General features: G+C 39.6%; 1 protein-coding gene across 2 annotated transcripts in view; it reads right to left on the bottom strand.

The window, feature by feature from the left end:
* LOC139355625 (CUB and Sushi multiple domains 1) overlaps window positions 1-17,102 on the bottom strand; it is a 2,038,620-nt gene that overhangs the window by 304,357 nt on the left and 1,717,161 nt on the right. The window lies entirely within an intron of this gene.

Raw genomic sequence — 17,102 nt, 5'->3', positions numbered from 1 at the left:
TGTGGTACTGCACTGCAGAACCAGACGCTGCAATAACGTCAATCTCTTTGCAACTAGATAAGATATGTATATATATATCACAACTTTGCGGGCTGGGTGCGGTGGCTCACACCTGTAATCCCAGCATTTTGGGAGGCCGAGGCGAGTGGATCACAAGGTCAGGAGTTCAAGACCAGCCTGGCCAATATGGTGAAACCCCGTCTCTACTAAAGACACAAAAAATTAGCTGGGCGTGGTGGCGCATGCCTGTAATCCCAGCTACTCGAGAGGCTAAGGCAGGAGAATTGCTTGAACCCAGGAGGTGGAGGTTGCAGTGAGCTGAGATGGCACCATTGTACTCTAGCCTGGGCAACAGGGTGAGACTCCATCTCAAAACAAAAAACCAAAAAACCACAAGTTTGCATATAAATAAAAATATATAATATTTTATATTAAATATTATATAGTATATTTATATATTATATAAATAGCACAATTTTGAATATAAATATAATTTTTATAATTCTATTTATAATATAAATATAGTAATTTTAATAATTCTATTTATAATATAAATATCTATTTTTGTACATTTATTTTATGATACATATTATATATTTATTTTATAATATATAATACAAATATAAGTGTAATAATTTATGAAAATTATAAATATCATTTATGTATTTATATAATATTTATTATCATTTATATATAATAATTATATTTATTATTGTCATTTATACATAATAATTATATTTACTTATTATGAATATTAATTATATTTATATGTATATGCAAAGTTGTATTATTTTCCTATTTTGCTAAAACAAAGTTGGGACCACATTCTATTAAATGCATAAACTCCTACTTACATGTTTTTTAAACATCATGTAAAACTGTATTTGTTGACTGAGGTATTAGTTCATAGAAGTACGTTTGCTTAGCGTACCGATATCATTTAAAACATCCCTGCGTACCTCCATAGATAAAATACTTCTCATATCTGTAGAGAAATACATAAAGTAACACCAATATACAGAAGTAGTCGCATCTAATACTCAGATTACAGCCTGTGCATTACATGGAACCTCTGTTGTTCAACACATGAAGGAAAGCTATTGGGTTTGAAATCAGGTTTATAAAGTAGAATTGGCTACTTGCTGGGCAGTGATGCTATTGCCGGGCTGGTGAAACACTTTTTATTCTTTCTATTCCTTTAATGTGGAGGGTCAATAGCCTGTGAAGCTCCTTGCTTCTGTGCACTGGCGTCAGGCTGATGCAAATTAGGAATCAGGCTGTCACTCTCGAGGTCCTTTTAGTTATGCAAACGTAGGGCGTGTCCTCCCCCAATACCCTGGGGAGCAATCCGCTTTTGCTTAACAGAGACCATCCCTTTTTAATGGCCAGGTGGAGCAGGGTTAGTTTGCATAAGCAGTCTTTTGAGGAAGAAGGGAATAAGGTCCCAGTCAAGTGCACCTGATTTTACACTGGAAATACATCTGGGTTGCCTCTAAGCTAGGTTGTTGCAGACATCAGCTCTTCAAAGGGGAAATGATAGACACAGGTTGAACTCGAGGCAGGACAGTTAGGGCTGAAACATTCGGGGGCAGCTTTGATTCAGCCCTGAATGTGGCTGAGAATCTGAGCCCTTTAGGACCCTGGAGGGTGAATGGAGGATTGAATGCTATTTAGGAAACAAGGGTTGAATGGGAGGGATATAAAGTAATAAGTGGAAATCCAGTTCCTGCACACCCTCCAAGCATCATAGTCACAGATGGGTGCAGGACCCGTCTTCAGCAGGGACACTACTTGGCAGCAAGCAGCCACAGATTTTCAGGACCTGACTCTCAGCCCAGTCCCCTACCCCAAGGGTGCTGAGAAGTAAAACTGATTCCCTTTGGGAGCATGTGATCCCAAAGTTATTTCTTGGCTATTTCCAAGGAGAACTGGGATTCCTCAAGAGGGAGATTCTGAATTTGATGCTCGAAGAGGCAGGAGGGTGTTTTAGAAGGTCAACTATGGAGGAAAGTGGACGTGTTAGCATTGTGAGTTTGTAAAGCAGATCATGAATTTCATAATTGATTTCTGCCCCATTAATTGAGTTCATATTTACTATTTTTCCCTCTCTGTAAATGGCACCCCCGCCTTCCGAGTTGCTCAAATCAAAACCTTAGTAGTTGTCCTTGAGTCCTCCCTGTCCACAGCAAACTCCAGGGCACATCTTGTCACCCTGAGAAGCACCTCCAGTTCCTTCTGGTACCTGGGTCCCAGTCACTAGGAGCGTAAGGGCATTTGCAAAACAAAAGTGAAAGACTGAATTCTCCCTGCAGCAGATAAAGGACCAGACTTCTCCCCCTCCCTTTCTTAGAGCATTCTCTTTAGAAAACCTTCAACTTCAAAGGTACTTTCTCAGTTCCTTTGAAATGGATGTGGATATTTACAAAAGCTAAATAAGCCTCCTTGCAGCTTTAAGACCTAGGAATGTCTTTCCTTAGGACCTGAGGCCATCTCTTTGAAATGGATCATCAAGGAAGGTAATGCCCGTGCCTACTCCTTCCACAAAAGGACAGGAGCCTAACTCTTCTGCAGGCACCTGACTCCAAGTTGCAAAACTACCTCCTTTCATAAGGATGCACACAGTTTATTTTTTCTTTATATAAAACCACAGCTACCACAGATGATCACCCCAATTTCTGGGTGGATCTAGGATGAACTACGTGTTGACCAAGAGTACTGTTAAGCCCTCTTGCTAGAGGGCTAGTTACTGTTCATCTTGAAGAACAAGTCTGTAATGAGTTTTATCTGCTTGATAATGAAAGGGTGAGATTTTTTTCTTTCTTTGCAATTTCTTAGCAGAATGCCGGTGACAGGAATCGCATTCTGATTGAAAGCTTATTCAACAATAACAGCGTTTCTATTTTTTTCTCTTTTACTTTTGTGGATAGGGAGGCTTTTCTGGGTAGGGAGAAGTTTTGGTTTTAATTATTTATTTCCCCCAATGCACTTGCCCGAACTCCCTTCTTGTCTACCCCCAGTGCAATCCATTCTCTAAATCTAGGACGATCTGCTAAGAAGGTACATCGGTTCACATCACTTCTTTATTTAAAAACCCTTCAGTGGGTTCCTGTCACTCTAGCTCCACACCTGGATCTGGTGGTCCTGTGGGATCAGGGCCCTGCCTGACCCACATCCACTGTGCCGCACCCACACCAGCCCCTCATTCTTCCTTGGAATCCGTAATCTTGTTCCTCACAGGGGGACTTCTCACTGGCTACACGGTTCTCTGAAATGCTAATGTATCTGGTCTTTGCAAAACTCCTTATTTGGGTCACCCTCAAATGCCAGCTTCTCCCCCAGGAAGCCAGTTCCTCAGTCACACTCTCACATATTAAACTCTTCTATTCTCTGTTCACTCCCATTCTCTTCTTTTAGATTCATTCATTCATTCATTCATTCATTCATTCATTTTTGTGACAGTCTCACTCTATCACTCAGGCTCGTGTGCAGTGATTCAATCTTGGCTCACTGCAACCTCCACCTCCCGGGTTCAAATGATTCTCCTGCCTCAGCATCCTGAATAGCTGGGATTACAGGCATGTGCTGCCATGCCCAGCTCATTTTTGAATTTTTAATAGAGACGGGGTTTTGCCATGTTGGCCATGCTGGCCTCGAACTCCTGACCTCAGGTGATCTGCCCACCTCGGCCTCCCAAAGTGCTGGGATTACAGGCGTGAGTCACCGTGCCCGGTCTCTTTATTTTCTTAATCATCAATATTTACATGGATTTCTGTTTCCCCGACACACTCAGAGCTCTGTCTTTTTCATGGTGCCATTTTAGAGGTTGACTAAAAATTTGTGGAATTAGAGTTCCAATTCTTTTTTGCTGTAAAAATAGTGTTTTAGAAAGCTTACAATTTCTTGTTTCTAGAACTTTTTTTTTATACTTTATGTTCTAGGGTACATGTGCCCAAAGGGCAGGTATGTTACATATGTATACATGTGCCATGTTGGCATGCTGCACTCATTAACTCGTCATTTACTTTAGGTATATCTCCCAATGCTATCCCTCCCCCCCACCCCATGACAGGCCCCGGTGTGTGGGTGTGTGCTGTTCCCCTTCCTGTGTCTCAGTGTTCTCATTGTTCAATTGTAAGTGAATTATGTTACAAGGCAAGAGTTATTACCTTTGTGGATGTGAGTGAACCATGTATTCATTTTTGTATTGGTGTAAGTGAATATCTAAGGGCAGAAGGAACCTCAAAACAGCACAAATATGGTGAGAAGCTACCTGGGTGAGGTGGGTGTGATGTCTCACATGCCCCTAAATGTTTGTGGGATGCAGGGCAGGAGTAGAAGGGGGGGCTCACAGACCACGCGATTTGATATGCAAAAATCCTCATGCCTTCCTTGATGAATGTACATTCACAGCTATGTGGGTGGTAGCTATGTTTTGTAGTCCTCAGGCTCCCTGGAGGGCATATCTGAAATTTGGCCACCTGGATGCAGACTCCTCCTGCCCCTGCCCCCCTCCCAACCTGCTTGCTCCTGAACCTCTAAGAGTGAGCCCATGACAATGGGACCCCTCTGCTGAAGGTTCCATGCTCCTTGCATCTCTGACAAACCATTTCAGATACCAGCCAAGCTGTCTGCCCTCAGGAGGAGAGGGCCAAGGAAAAGGCCCATCCAACCCTAAGAGACAAGCTCAGGTCCATCTGGGCCAGGATTGCAGGGTCTTGAATACCCAAAGAATGGCCCAGGACATTCCCCCTTCCCCGTGGGCAGAAGATCAGCCAGAGGGGGCCTCTGAGCCTGGGTCAGCAGGCAAGGCCCCCGCCCCCAGTTCCAAAATAGAACAGTGGAAAACATTTAAACCACATCTCCCACCAGTTGAGATTAACATGCTCAGACACAGAATGAAATCTTACACTAAAAAAACAAAAACTACAACAACAACAAAAAACCAACTTACACATCGATTCACTAAGAATCACAATGAAACCTCCAATGTGCTGTACAAAATTAGGCAAGGTCAAAAACTCGCAAGGGGGGCCCAGGATCTCCGTGGAATGCATGCATTTTCATAATTCCAGAAGGAAAGCATGTGCTGACGACTTAGGAATTCTCAAACCCATTACAACCACCTCCCGAAATCTGCAGGTCGCCAACTGTTTACTTTCTACATCAACATCATCAAACCACACATACAACACTCAAGCATGAACAACACTGGCTGTGCATTGTGGCTCCTGTCTGTAATCCCAGTGCTTTGGGAGCTCGAGGCAGGAGGATGACTTGAGGCCAGGAGCTTGAGACCAGCCTGGGCAAAATAGTGAGATGTAGGAGTGTGACAAACAGAAATTAAAGAATGAAATATGAAAAAAAGAGAAGATTTTCATTAAAACCTTTACTGTGATAGGAGGAATGAAATATTAACTTGTAATTAGGGTGATGACCTGTTCAACCTTATCCAGGACAGTACTGGCTTGCACCTGTTGTCTCAGCATAATGATGAACAGCATCCGTGTTTACTCTTAAAATATCCCAATTTGAATAAAAATGACATAATTTTCCCACCTGTGAAGTCCTTTAAAACTGGAGTTTAGGAAGAATACGGGAAATGGCTGGAAGTGTGAGACAGACAGCAGGGAAAATTCAGTGACATTATTGAAGCCCCTCTGCCAGGTATGCCTGCAATCAATTCCCTCACTCTTCTTTCTTTCTTTCTTTCTTTCTTTCTTTCTTTCTTTCTTTCTTTCTTTCTTTCTTTCTTTCTTTCTTTCTTCTTTCTTTCTTTCTTTCTTTCTTTCTTTCTTTCTTTCTTTCTTTCTTTCTTTCTTTCTTTCTTTCTTTCTTTCTTTCTTTCTTTTCTTTTCTTTCTTTCTTTCTTTCTTTCTTTCTTTCTTTCTTTTCTTTTCTTTTCTTTCCTTTCTTTCTCTCTCTCTCTCTTTCTTTCTTTTCTCTCTCTCTCTCTCTTTCTCTCTTTCTCTCTTTCTTTCTTGAGTTGGAGTCTCGCTCTGTCGCCCAGGCTGGAGTGCAGCGGCGCGATCTCAGCTCCCTGCAAGCTCCGCCTCCCGGGTTCAGGCTCCCTCACTCTTTTTACTCATGTCAGCAATACTTGATTTTTCTTTCTTAAGATAATTTTGGTAAATTTCTATTATTTACTGCCAAACAGCCTTGACTAACCATTCTCTCCCATCTCTGGGTCTTTTGCAAACATGTGTCCATTGCTAGGGACAATTTTACCCTCTTCTCTTGTTCACTTGGCTAAATTCTACTTATTCTATTAATCTTAGCTTAAATACCATATTTTCAAGATTGTGTTCCTTGATTCCTGCAGCTCTAGGATAAATGCTTTTTAGAGGCTCCCTGTCCTTGTCTAGTCAGAGAAATTGTTCCCTGGCACTCCACCTCGGTCTGCTTTTACCTTCTCTGGAAGGTGCACTTGCTGAGCTCAGACGCTGTAACTGTCCTGCTCGTTGGAAAACCAAGCAACATCACAGTGTACAGCGTACAGTGAGTTCTCAAAAAATCTTTGTTGAATGAAGTGGCTTTGGCCCAAGAACTGGCCCCTAATAGGCATTAAATAAATAGTAACTATTATAAGCTTTATCATGATGTAACAAAGGATATGAAGAATAAAGACGAACTGTGAGTTCCTTTTATTTATTGTTGTTGTTGTCGAGACAGAGACTCGCTCTGTTGCCTAGTGTGGAGTGCAATGGCGCGATCTCAGCTCACTGCAACCTCCACCTCCCGGGTTCAAGCGATTCTCATGCCTCAGCCTCCTGAGTAGCTGCGACTACAGGCACCCACTACCATGCCCGGTTATTTTTTGTATTTTTAGTAGTGATGGGGTTTCACCATGTTGGCCAGGCTGGCCTTGAACTCCTGACCTCAGGTGATCCACCCATCTTGGCCTCCCAAAGTGCTGGGATTACAGGCACGAGCCATGGCACCTGGCCTGTGAGATTTAAAAAAAAAAAAAAAAAGTAACTCAAATAATCAAGTCTCAAGAAAATAAGTTTATAATCGTATAAATACACACATACATACATACGCATATATGAGATAATGTAAACATGTAATTAAAGCATTGATGTATTAACTTCAAACATGTAAGGTAAACTTTGATTGAAATAGAAATAATAGACGTTTACAATGAGCTCCAAGAAGCAAGAAGAGAATGTGGTGTTTATTTCTGTTTTTTTTAAATCTAATCAATTTCCATATCTAGACTTCATTACAGAAAACTCTGTTTGCAATTTAGTGATGCTTATTTTGTAAATGGCTAATGGCACTGTATTTCTATGAAATGTTTAGAAGTGGATCGAAAATGCTATTGCAGAGCCAACTAAATTATAGACATGGAATAAATGTCAAGTACAAAATTATTATATTTTGCATGTCAGGTTAAAAACTAATGAATAGTATATCAAAAATGTAGGTCATTATAAAAGGTAGCATGTTATAAAGCAGGCTCCATGTGACCAAGTACACATTTTTATAGAAACCACGACTGGTTCGGGTGCAGTGGCTCACACTTACAATCCCAGGACTTTGGGAGGCCGAGGCAGACAGATCACCTGAGGTCAGGGGTTCCAGACCAGCCCGGCCAACATGGTGAAACCTCGTCTCTACTAAAAATACAAAAATTAGCTGGGCGTGGTGGCGGCACTTGTAATCCCAACTACTCAGGAGGCTGAGGCAGGAGAATTGCTTGAACCTGGGAGGCAGAGGTTGCAGTGAGCCGAGATTGCTCCACAGAGAAAGATTCCGTCTCAAAAAAAAGAAAAGAAAAGAAAACCACAACTGTTGGAGCGATGGCAATAGGCAGATATTGTGCCCCAATGGTATATGTTGCAGCCATCCCGAAATAAGTTCATTGTCCCCCTCTCCTAACTTTTTATTGCTGCTTCCAGTTCTAGCGACCATATTTGTAGACATATAAAAGATATCTCCTTTAGGATTTATTGCATCCACTAAAAAAGCTATAATCTTGCCCCTTTTGCTTTATGTCTACTGACAAATGAACCAACAACACTGGTTCTTTCTTGCTTTTGACTCTGAATCCCACCTCCAACATATGTGTCTTGCAAGAACACCTACACTTCCAGAACTGGATCCTGCAACCACCCATATGCCTGTCAACACCCAGAGAATCCGCCTTAGATGTCTGCATGTTTAAATTCCTAACTCAGAAAAGGGACACCTTGTGTATGTTATTTAACCAAAGGCATCTTTTCTTGTAAGAACATTCTGAGTCACAGGATTCTTATTTTAATTTTTCCTTTCCAAGGTGGCTATGTTAGGAGGAGATTTTTCAATTCTTGTCCAAAAACATTTACAAATGCAAAAATAGAATGTTAACTAGCAAAATGTTACATTACCTAAAACTCAGTAAATTGATAAGAGAAAATAAAATATTTGTAGGAGAACTTTCATTATTATTCCTTCATTTATTCCTTCATTCAAAAGTACTTCTGAGGGCCAGGCATGGTAGCTCATGCCTGTAATCCCAGCACTTTGGGAGGCCAAGGTGGGTGGATCACTTGAGGTCAGGAGTTTGAGACTAGCCTGGCAAACATGGTGAAACCCCATTTCTGCTAAAAATACAAAAATTCGCTGGGTTTGGTGGTGCATGCCTGTAATCCCAGCTACTCAGGAAGCTGAGGCAGAAGAATTGCTTCAACCTGAGAGGCAGAGTTTGCAGTGAGCCAAGATGGTGCCATTACACTCCAGCTTGGGCTATAAGAGCAAAACTCCATCTCAAAACAAACAAACAAAAACTTCTGAGTGCCTACTGCATGTCAGTTCTAGGCACTTGGGACATACCAATCAACAAATTAGGATCCCTGCCCTTGTGGAGTTTAGATTCTCAAGGGAGGAGATAGCAATACAAAATAAAACCAAGTAATAAGTGAAATATTATAGATAGTAGCAGTGCCTTGGGATAAAGAAGACAGAGCAGTGTCGATGGCATTGAGAGTGTTGGAGGGGAGTTGGTGGTGATTTTAGGTGGGTGGGTCATGGAAGTTCCCCTGAGATGATGACACATATTTTAAGATAGAGACAGAATCAGCCATGTGGGTACCTGGGGCCAAGGCTACTGAGAAGAACTGAAACTGCTATCAAAGATCCTAAATGGTGGGCCTAGTGCCTTGTTGGAGAAGCATGGACATTCCTGGGGCTGGAGCTGAGAAGTGGGTGGGTGACGAGGCTTACAAGGGAGGTGCGAGGGCACTAAGTGGGCCAGGTAAGGGGAGAATTGCATGCTGCTGCAAGGGGCTTGGGGCTTGACTCAGTGATCCAGGAGCCATTGCTGGGTTCTGAACATGTTACAAGGGCAGGGAGTTTATATTTTAAAGAATTAATGTAGCTGCTGTGTTCAGGACAGACCATGGAGGGACCATGTGAAGGCTGTGAGACCAGCTGGAAGGCTATTGCAGGGGCAAGGAAGAAGACTGGAAGAAACTCAGACATGGGAGGTGGTGTGGAGTGGAGAGACAGGGCCTCATGCTCGTATATTTTAAAGGTATGTCCAATAAGGTTTCTGGATGGGCTGCATGTGGAATACGAAAGACAGGATATGAGAATGAACAGGGTAAACAGACAACCTACAGAAAGGGAGAACATTTTTCCAAAATATGCATCTGAAAAGGGTCTAATATCCAGCATCTATAAGGAACTTAGACACATTTACAAGACAAAAACAACCCTATAAAAACATGGGCAAAGAACATGAACAGACACTTTTTAAAAGAAGACATACATGTTGCCAACAATCATGTGAAAAAAAATTCAACATCACCGATCATTAGAGAAATGCAAATTAAAACCAAAATGAGATACCATCTCACAGCAGTCAGAATGGCTATTATTAAAAAACCAAGACATGAAAGATGCTGGTGAGGTTGTAGAGAGAAAGGAACACTTATATACTGTTGGTGGAAGTGTAAATTAGTTCAACCATTATGGAAGACAGTGTGGTGATTCCTCAAAGACCTAAAGACAGAAATATCATTAGACCCAGCAATCCCATTATTGGGTATATGCCCAAAGGAATATAATCATTCTAATATAAAGACACATGCATGCATATGTTCACTGCAGCTCTATTCACCATAGCAAAGTCATGGAATCAACCTAAATGTTCATCAATGATACACTGGATAAAGAAAATGTGGTATATATAATACCATGGAATACTATGCAGCTATAAAAAGCATGAGATCATGTCCTTTACAGGAACATGGATGGAGCTGGAGGCCATTATTCTTAGCAAATGAATGCAGGAAGAGAAAACCAAATACTGCACGCTTTCATTTATAACTGGGAGCTAAACGATGAGAACACATGGACACATAAAGGAGAATAATAGACACTGCAGTCTCCCAGAGGGTGGAAAGTGAGAAAAGGGAGAGGATCAGGAAAAATAACGAATGGGTACTAGACTTAATAGCTGAGTGATGAATCTAGGTTAGGCACAAAGGCACTCTGAGCTCTAAGGAAGCAACAGGCACCTGACACTTATATACAAAGTAGGTATCTTAACCACTGCTTTTATGACAAGACAAATTGTTATTACAAGGGCTAGTGTCATATTGAGCTGAAAACATTCTTATTAGTATGGACTCATATTCCAGGTATTAACAAAGACACCTAAATATTCTAAAAGATTTTTTTCTAAAATTAATAACCTGATTACAGAATGGAAGACATAGGCATTTATGAGTTTCTTTGAAAGCTCATGGATTTCCAGTTAGCATGCGAGCTCTGCAAAGCAGGAATCTTGACTTCATTCACTCAGTCCTGCTTAGCTCTCAGCAAGGAGGCTGGCAGGTTTACAGACACTCAGTAATCCCGATGGCCTGAATGAATTAGTGAATGAATGAAAGAATGAGAACACACGATGCACACCATTCTTAAGTATTCAAAAGAATTGGACTTTTCAATTTGATATTAGCTTTTCTTTGTCTGTAAGCGGTAGGTTATTTGATTTAAAATGACATTACAACTCCATTACAATGATTAGTTAAGTTAAACACGATTCATCTTTTCTCATTTGACATCACAAATTCCTACTTGAGATTTTAATATGTATACAGGTGAAATACTGGAGTTTCTACCCCATCCTGAGATTTACTAAATTGATGAGTCTAATGCAAATATTAAAGCACTCGCTGATTGAGTTTGTGTTTAACGCTCTAAAACAGGAGTTGGCAAACTATATACTGGAAATCAAATCTGGCCCACCAGCTAGTATTGTAGCTTGAAAACTAAGAATGGTTTTACATTTCTTAAATAGTTAAAAAATATCAAAATAAAAATATTAGTTTATGACACACGAAATTCAAACACAGCCCTGACCACTCACACATGCGTTGTCTGTAGCTGCCCTTGGGCTACACAGCCACAGAGCTGAGGACCTGCCTTGGAGACCACAGGACCTGCGAAGCCTAAAATAGCTACTCTCTGGTTCTTCAAGGAAAAGGTTGGCTCCTCCCCGGTACAGAACTGTAATTATAAAATAATTTCTTTGCATTTATATGGCATTTTCCTTAGCTTGCTCTTTCCCATTAATTCTCATGGTTTTGAGTTAAGAAAATTGAAAAAGTGCTTTATTATCTGCTTCCTCACCGTGAATTGAACTCTTTATGCATATAACTAGGTTACCATTTTCCCAAAGCTGCTCTTCAGGGTGAGATCCTAGCCCAGAATAGAAACGCCGCCTCTGTAAGTCTCCCCGGCTTTGGGTCTTGCAGCATCTGGAGTTTTGTGACATGTGTCTCCGTGCTTCAGTGGCTGAACAGGTTTGGAAAGCACGCAGAAGGAGTATACCCTCCGCCGCCATCGAGGTGCATCAACTCAGCCCAGACTCCAGAGGAACGACAGTGGCCTGGACACAAGAACGTTCCACCTAATTAAGGGTAAACATTCCTCACTTCATTTCTGAAAATGTCAAAGTGCTCAATAACTACAGACAGGGTCCACCGAGAACAAATCCCACCTTGAAGAACAGAGGCTGAGGATGGTTGCAGTGCTTAGGGAAATAAATACTTTTGACAATCCCTTTCTTTATATTTCCCAAAGTAACACATGGTTCTTGAGTATTACACAAAACAAAACAAAAAACAGAAACCTCGACCTAACTCAAACCATGACTTTATATATAGAAAATAAACCTGTAACCTCTAAGAAAAAAAAAATACATAGAAGAAAATCTTCCAGATTTAGGGTTAGGCAAGGAGCTCTTCGACATGACAACAGAAGCACAATCCATAAAAGCCAAAATGGATAAATGAGACTTCATCAACACAGAAAAGCTTTTGCTCTAAAAAAGACCCTGTGAAGAGGAAGGAAAGACAAGCTACAGACTGGGAGGAAATGCTTGAAAGCCACATATCTGACAACGGACTGGTGCCTTAAAAATATAAAGAATGCTCAAGACTCAAGAGTAAGGAAAAATAAAATCCCATCAGAAAATGCACAAAGGATTGAAAAAAAGAAAAAAAGAAAAAAAACCATTTCACTGTAGAGGAAATACAGATGAGAAATATAAAACATGAAAAGATGCTCAAAATTAGTAGCCATTAGGCAAATAAATGCAGAGATATCACCACATCATTATAAGCACATCTAAAACTAAAATTTATACTATATATGTTTTCTAAATGGTGTAAATACTATGGACAATTCTATATCATCTATAAAGCAATATCAAATGTTTCATAGGAGGCAGAAAAACAGATTCACATATGCATTGCTGGTGAGAATGTAAAATGGTACAGCCATTCTGGAAAATTATTTGGCAGTTAAAAGGGAAACATTCAATTCTGCAATTGCATTCTTGGGCATTTATCTCAGAGAAGTAGAAACTTATGTTCCCATGAAAAAGATAACAAATATGATGCAGTATATACGGCTTGGGTGATGGGTCCACCAAAATCCTACAAATCACCACTGAAGAACTTACTCATGGAACCAGATACCATCTGTACCCCAAAAACTTACGGAAAAATAAAATATAATAATAATAATGTTAAAAAGAAAACCTGCGCGTGAATGTTCACCACAGCTCTACTCATAGGAGTCTCAACCTGGAAATTACCCAGGTGTCTTTCGGCAGTGAGTGATTAAACCAGCCGCTGCCTCCATTCCCTGGAGTTCTCTGCAGGAATCTAAAGGAATATGCCCTGGATGCATACCACAAGCTGGTGCCATTGGCACTCACAGAAAGGTACTGAATGAAGAGGCCAATCCGAGAGACGACACACTTCCTGATTCCCTCCACAGAACATTTGTGAAATGATCAAGAGTCCGGAAGTGCAGAACACATGAGTGGCTGCCAGGATTAAGAAGGGATGGAGACTGAGGGAAATGGGTACGGCTATCAGTGAGCAGTCCGTGGGATCCTATTGCTGGGGGGAAATGTCCTGCTTGTTGATGGTATCAACGTCAACTGTGACAGTGAACTCTAGTTCTAGAGAATGTTACCCTTGGGGGAACTGGGTAAAGCGTGCGCAGGGTCTGTTTTGTTTCTTGCCACTCTAAGTGGATCTATGATTACCCCAAAGTACAAAAAGTTCAATTACAAAAGTGAAAGTTATGTATGTTTGAATTGCAGTATTCACTTGAATTATGCACAGTGAATGCAAACCATTTTATTTCTAAAATTATGCTCATGTGAAAAAATATATATATACACACAGTTAATTTCAAAATTCCGAGAGATTAAAACATTGCCAAGAAGTGGCACAGAAATCATGTATTTCTGAATGTACCTTCATGACAGATGCGGTATGAATTTCATGATTGTGAAATTCCTGACAAATATTGGTAAATCTGAAGATGACAATATCCATTTCCAGCATCACCCATTGCTGGGGATAATGACCATTCTCTTTGAATAATAATAAATACTAAACCAAACAAAGTGTCCTTTCCAGTTAACATAATTATTATTTAACCAAGAGGCTCTATAAATGCTATTACTTTGGGCCAGAAGAAAAAAAAATGCAAATAAAATCAAAGGACAAGGATTCCCTAGACAGACATGTTAAAGCCTCTGAAAATGTGAAAGATTGTAGTCTGTCAGTGGAAGCACAGGTATTAAAGCAGAAGTATAGACAAAAATAATGAGATTATTCAAGCAAACATGGAATACCCGGTGTGATCTGCCCCTCAAGAGTTCGTTGCAATGTTTCAAAGTGGAAAATGTGCTTTAATAAGCTTAGTGTTTAACAAGTACTTAAGAGCTATACAAATATGGTATAAAGTATACTTATCAAACATAAGTCTAAATGAATTCTACAATCTACAAAAATGTATGTAACAGAAATAAGTAAATTGCTTTCGTTTTGTGCAAGAGGGAATGTGAACTTCGTTGCAAGCAAAAACTCAGTGGGAGTTCCATGAAAAAGTTTTTGTTAATTAAATAAAAAGACATAATATTCAAGTATTATGGACATTACATTTATTAAATTAGGTAATAAATCTCCTTGACCCACAAATCCTCATTTTTAATTCAGATGTCACCTATTTTGTGTAATAATAGTACTTAAATGTTTTCTCTTGCATCATCAACTGTTACTTATTTTGTTTTAGAGAGAGTTTCACTTTGTCACCCAGGCTGGAGTGCAGTGGCGCGATCTCAGCTCACTGCAACCCCAGCCTCCTGGGTTCAAGTGATTCTCCTGCCTCAGCTTCCCGATCACCTGGGATTACAGGTGTGTGCCACCACGCCTGGCTAATTTTTGTGTTTTTAGACAAAACAGGGTTTCACCATGTTGGCCAGGCTGGTCTCGAATTCCTGACCTCAAATGATCTGCCCGCCTTGGCCTGCCAAAGTGCTGGAATTACAGGCGTGAGCCACCATGCCCAGCCTTGCTTCATCCATTTTTATAGTTGTATTCTATTTCCCCTATTTATATATCGATACATTGGGTCGTGGTTTATCTCAAATTAAATCAAAGAACCTTATAATCAATTATTGGAAAGAGAATATTACTGGTCTATAGTAAATGTTCATTTTTGGTAATAGGTACAAGTCATTTTTTAAATTTCTTACAAATAAATGTTTTAATATTTTAGTGTGAAATTATATTTTTCAGATAGCATATAGTTACCCAAATTAGAAAATGTAAAACATAAAAATATGATAGGTTAATACTGTTCACAACAGTACTTGAATCACTTTTCTCAATTAAGTTATTAAGACTGCATTGTAAAGTCAACTAACTTTCTTTAATAAATGAATTGTGACTTCTCTGATACAAAAACATGAACAGTTTTGCTTTCATCATGTGAAGATTAGACACCTGTGGGAAAACCAAGTATGTTTCTTCTTTGGTGTTTAAAAATAGTACACTATTTAAAGTTATTTTAAAAACACTTTTTATCTAATAGTAACACTAATATTTAAACTTTGCAGCATAAAATTCTATTTTTTGCATCCTCATAAAACTAAAAGATCCTTCATTCATTTATTCAGAGACTTTAGTTTTTTTTTCATAGCAACAACAATGAAAACAAAATTTGAAACTTCAACCCTTATTTCCCAAAGATCCTTTAACTAAACATTTATTCATCTCCATAATATGATTAAACTGATTCCCACCTCTCCAGCAGGTGTGAACAATAAAATCTGTATATTGACACAAGGCAGACTTGAGGTGAGGAAATAATTATTAGATTTCTTACGGAACGTTCTCTGCGAATTCACCGGTTCTTTATTAACAATAACTGCCTGGTTTAGAATTTCAATATGTTATGGAAACCTCAGGTGGTGTAGTAATGTGAAGATCTGGTATTATAACGTTAGCATGATAAAGTGATATTTACTTGTGTTCTATCTTTTCCTGTTTCTAAGTGAAAATTCCACTCGCTATATGCCTTTTTGCCACACAAGTGTCAGGAGAATCTTACTTCTGTCAGTTTGAATTGAGTGAGCCGATCAGGAGGCCAAAGAGAGGGAAAAAATCTCATTTGAGAACTGTACACTGAATCATTTATCACATAATGCTCCCCTGGAGTCGAGATGCCTCTAGAACAGAGAATAAATATTAACAATCATTTAAATTTGGAGAAAACGTACAAATCAAACGGTTTTTTCGTTTCTTTCTTTTGAGGGAAGTACTCATCAAAACTGTGGGGTCGTAAAGAGTATTATGCCCTAATTTAACCTAAATAACTAGGAAATGATTGCTAACAGAATTTAATCTACATGATTAAGGTTACATAGCTGGTAAAGATGGAACTAAACCCCAGCCCAGAAACAGTGCCTCTGTTTTGCCTACTCTAAAAATTATACTGATATTATGTGTGTGTGTGTATGTGTGTGTTGGTATACATTTTTCTTGTACTCAGTGTCAGAATTGCTAACATCAGTACAGCTTATATGTTCTTTAATAATGAGGAATGCTGCCAAATATATTACCGGGATCCACACCCCAGCTCTATTTTAACCACCTCCGTGAGAATGTAAATTATATGGGAAAAGCATCTTTAGGAGACACTTTAGAATGCAATTCAACACGTATCTGTTGAATAGCTGCTCTTGTAGCTGGAACCATTTTAAGGATTGTCACTGTTAGAACAGAGATATTAAAAATAATAGTTAATTCATTTAAGAAATTTACACTCTCACTAGAACCAATAACTAAAAAATAAGAAACAATCAGAAAATAAGCACAGACACATACACCAGAAATAATGAAAAAACAAGGAAAGACAAAATGCTACTAGGTGTCAAATGTGAGGCAGAAATGGTAAATGCAGGAATCAGTGCAAAGTATCTATGACCTGTGTATGCGAGGATATTCAGCAACAACCAAGCGTGATACAGATAATTGGGATGAATCTTGTGAAGGGGGGAGTGTAAGAATCATATAAAATGGGTCGTTATTTACTCTCAGGGATCAGAGATGTTTCCCAAATGGAGTGGTTCTTAACGGCAATTTGTCATGTGAACAGAGGGGGCTGGAGAAGGGACTGAGTCTTAGAGGGAGCAGCACACTCCTGTTACCTGGGAATGTGAAGGCTCAAAAAGAACAAATAAATAATCTGTCAGGAACCAAGAGTGAAGGAGAGGAGTGAAGGTTGAGAAACCTGACGTTGGCCAA

The sequence above is a fragment of the Macaca nemestrina genome, chromosome 8, assembly GCF_043159975.1.
Source record: "Macaca nemestrina isolate mMacNem1 chromosome 8, mMacNem.hap1, whole genome shotgun sequence".
NCBI lineage: Eukaryota > Metazoa > Chordata > Mammalia > Primates > Cercopithecidae > Macaca > Macaca nemestrina.
The sequence above is the reverse complement of the archived record's forward strand: the minus strand, read 5'-3'. Positions and strand labels throughout refer to the sequence as shown.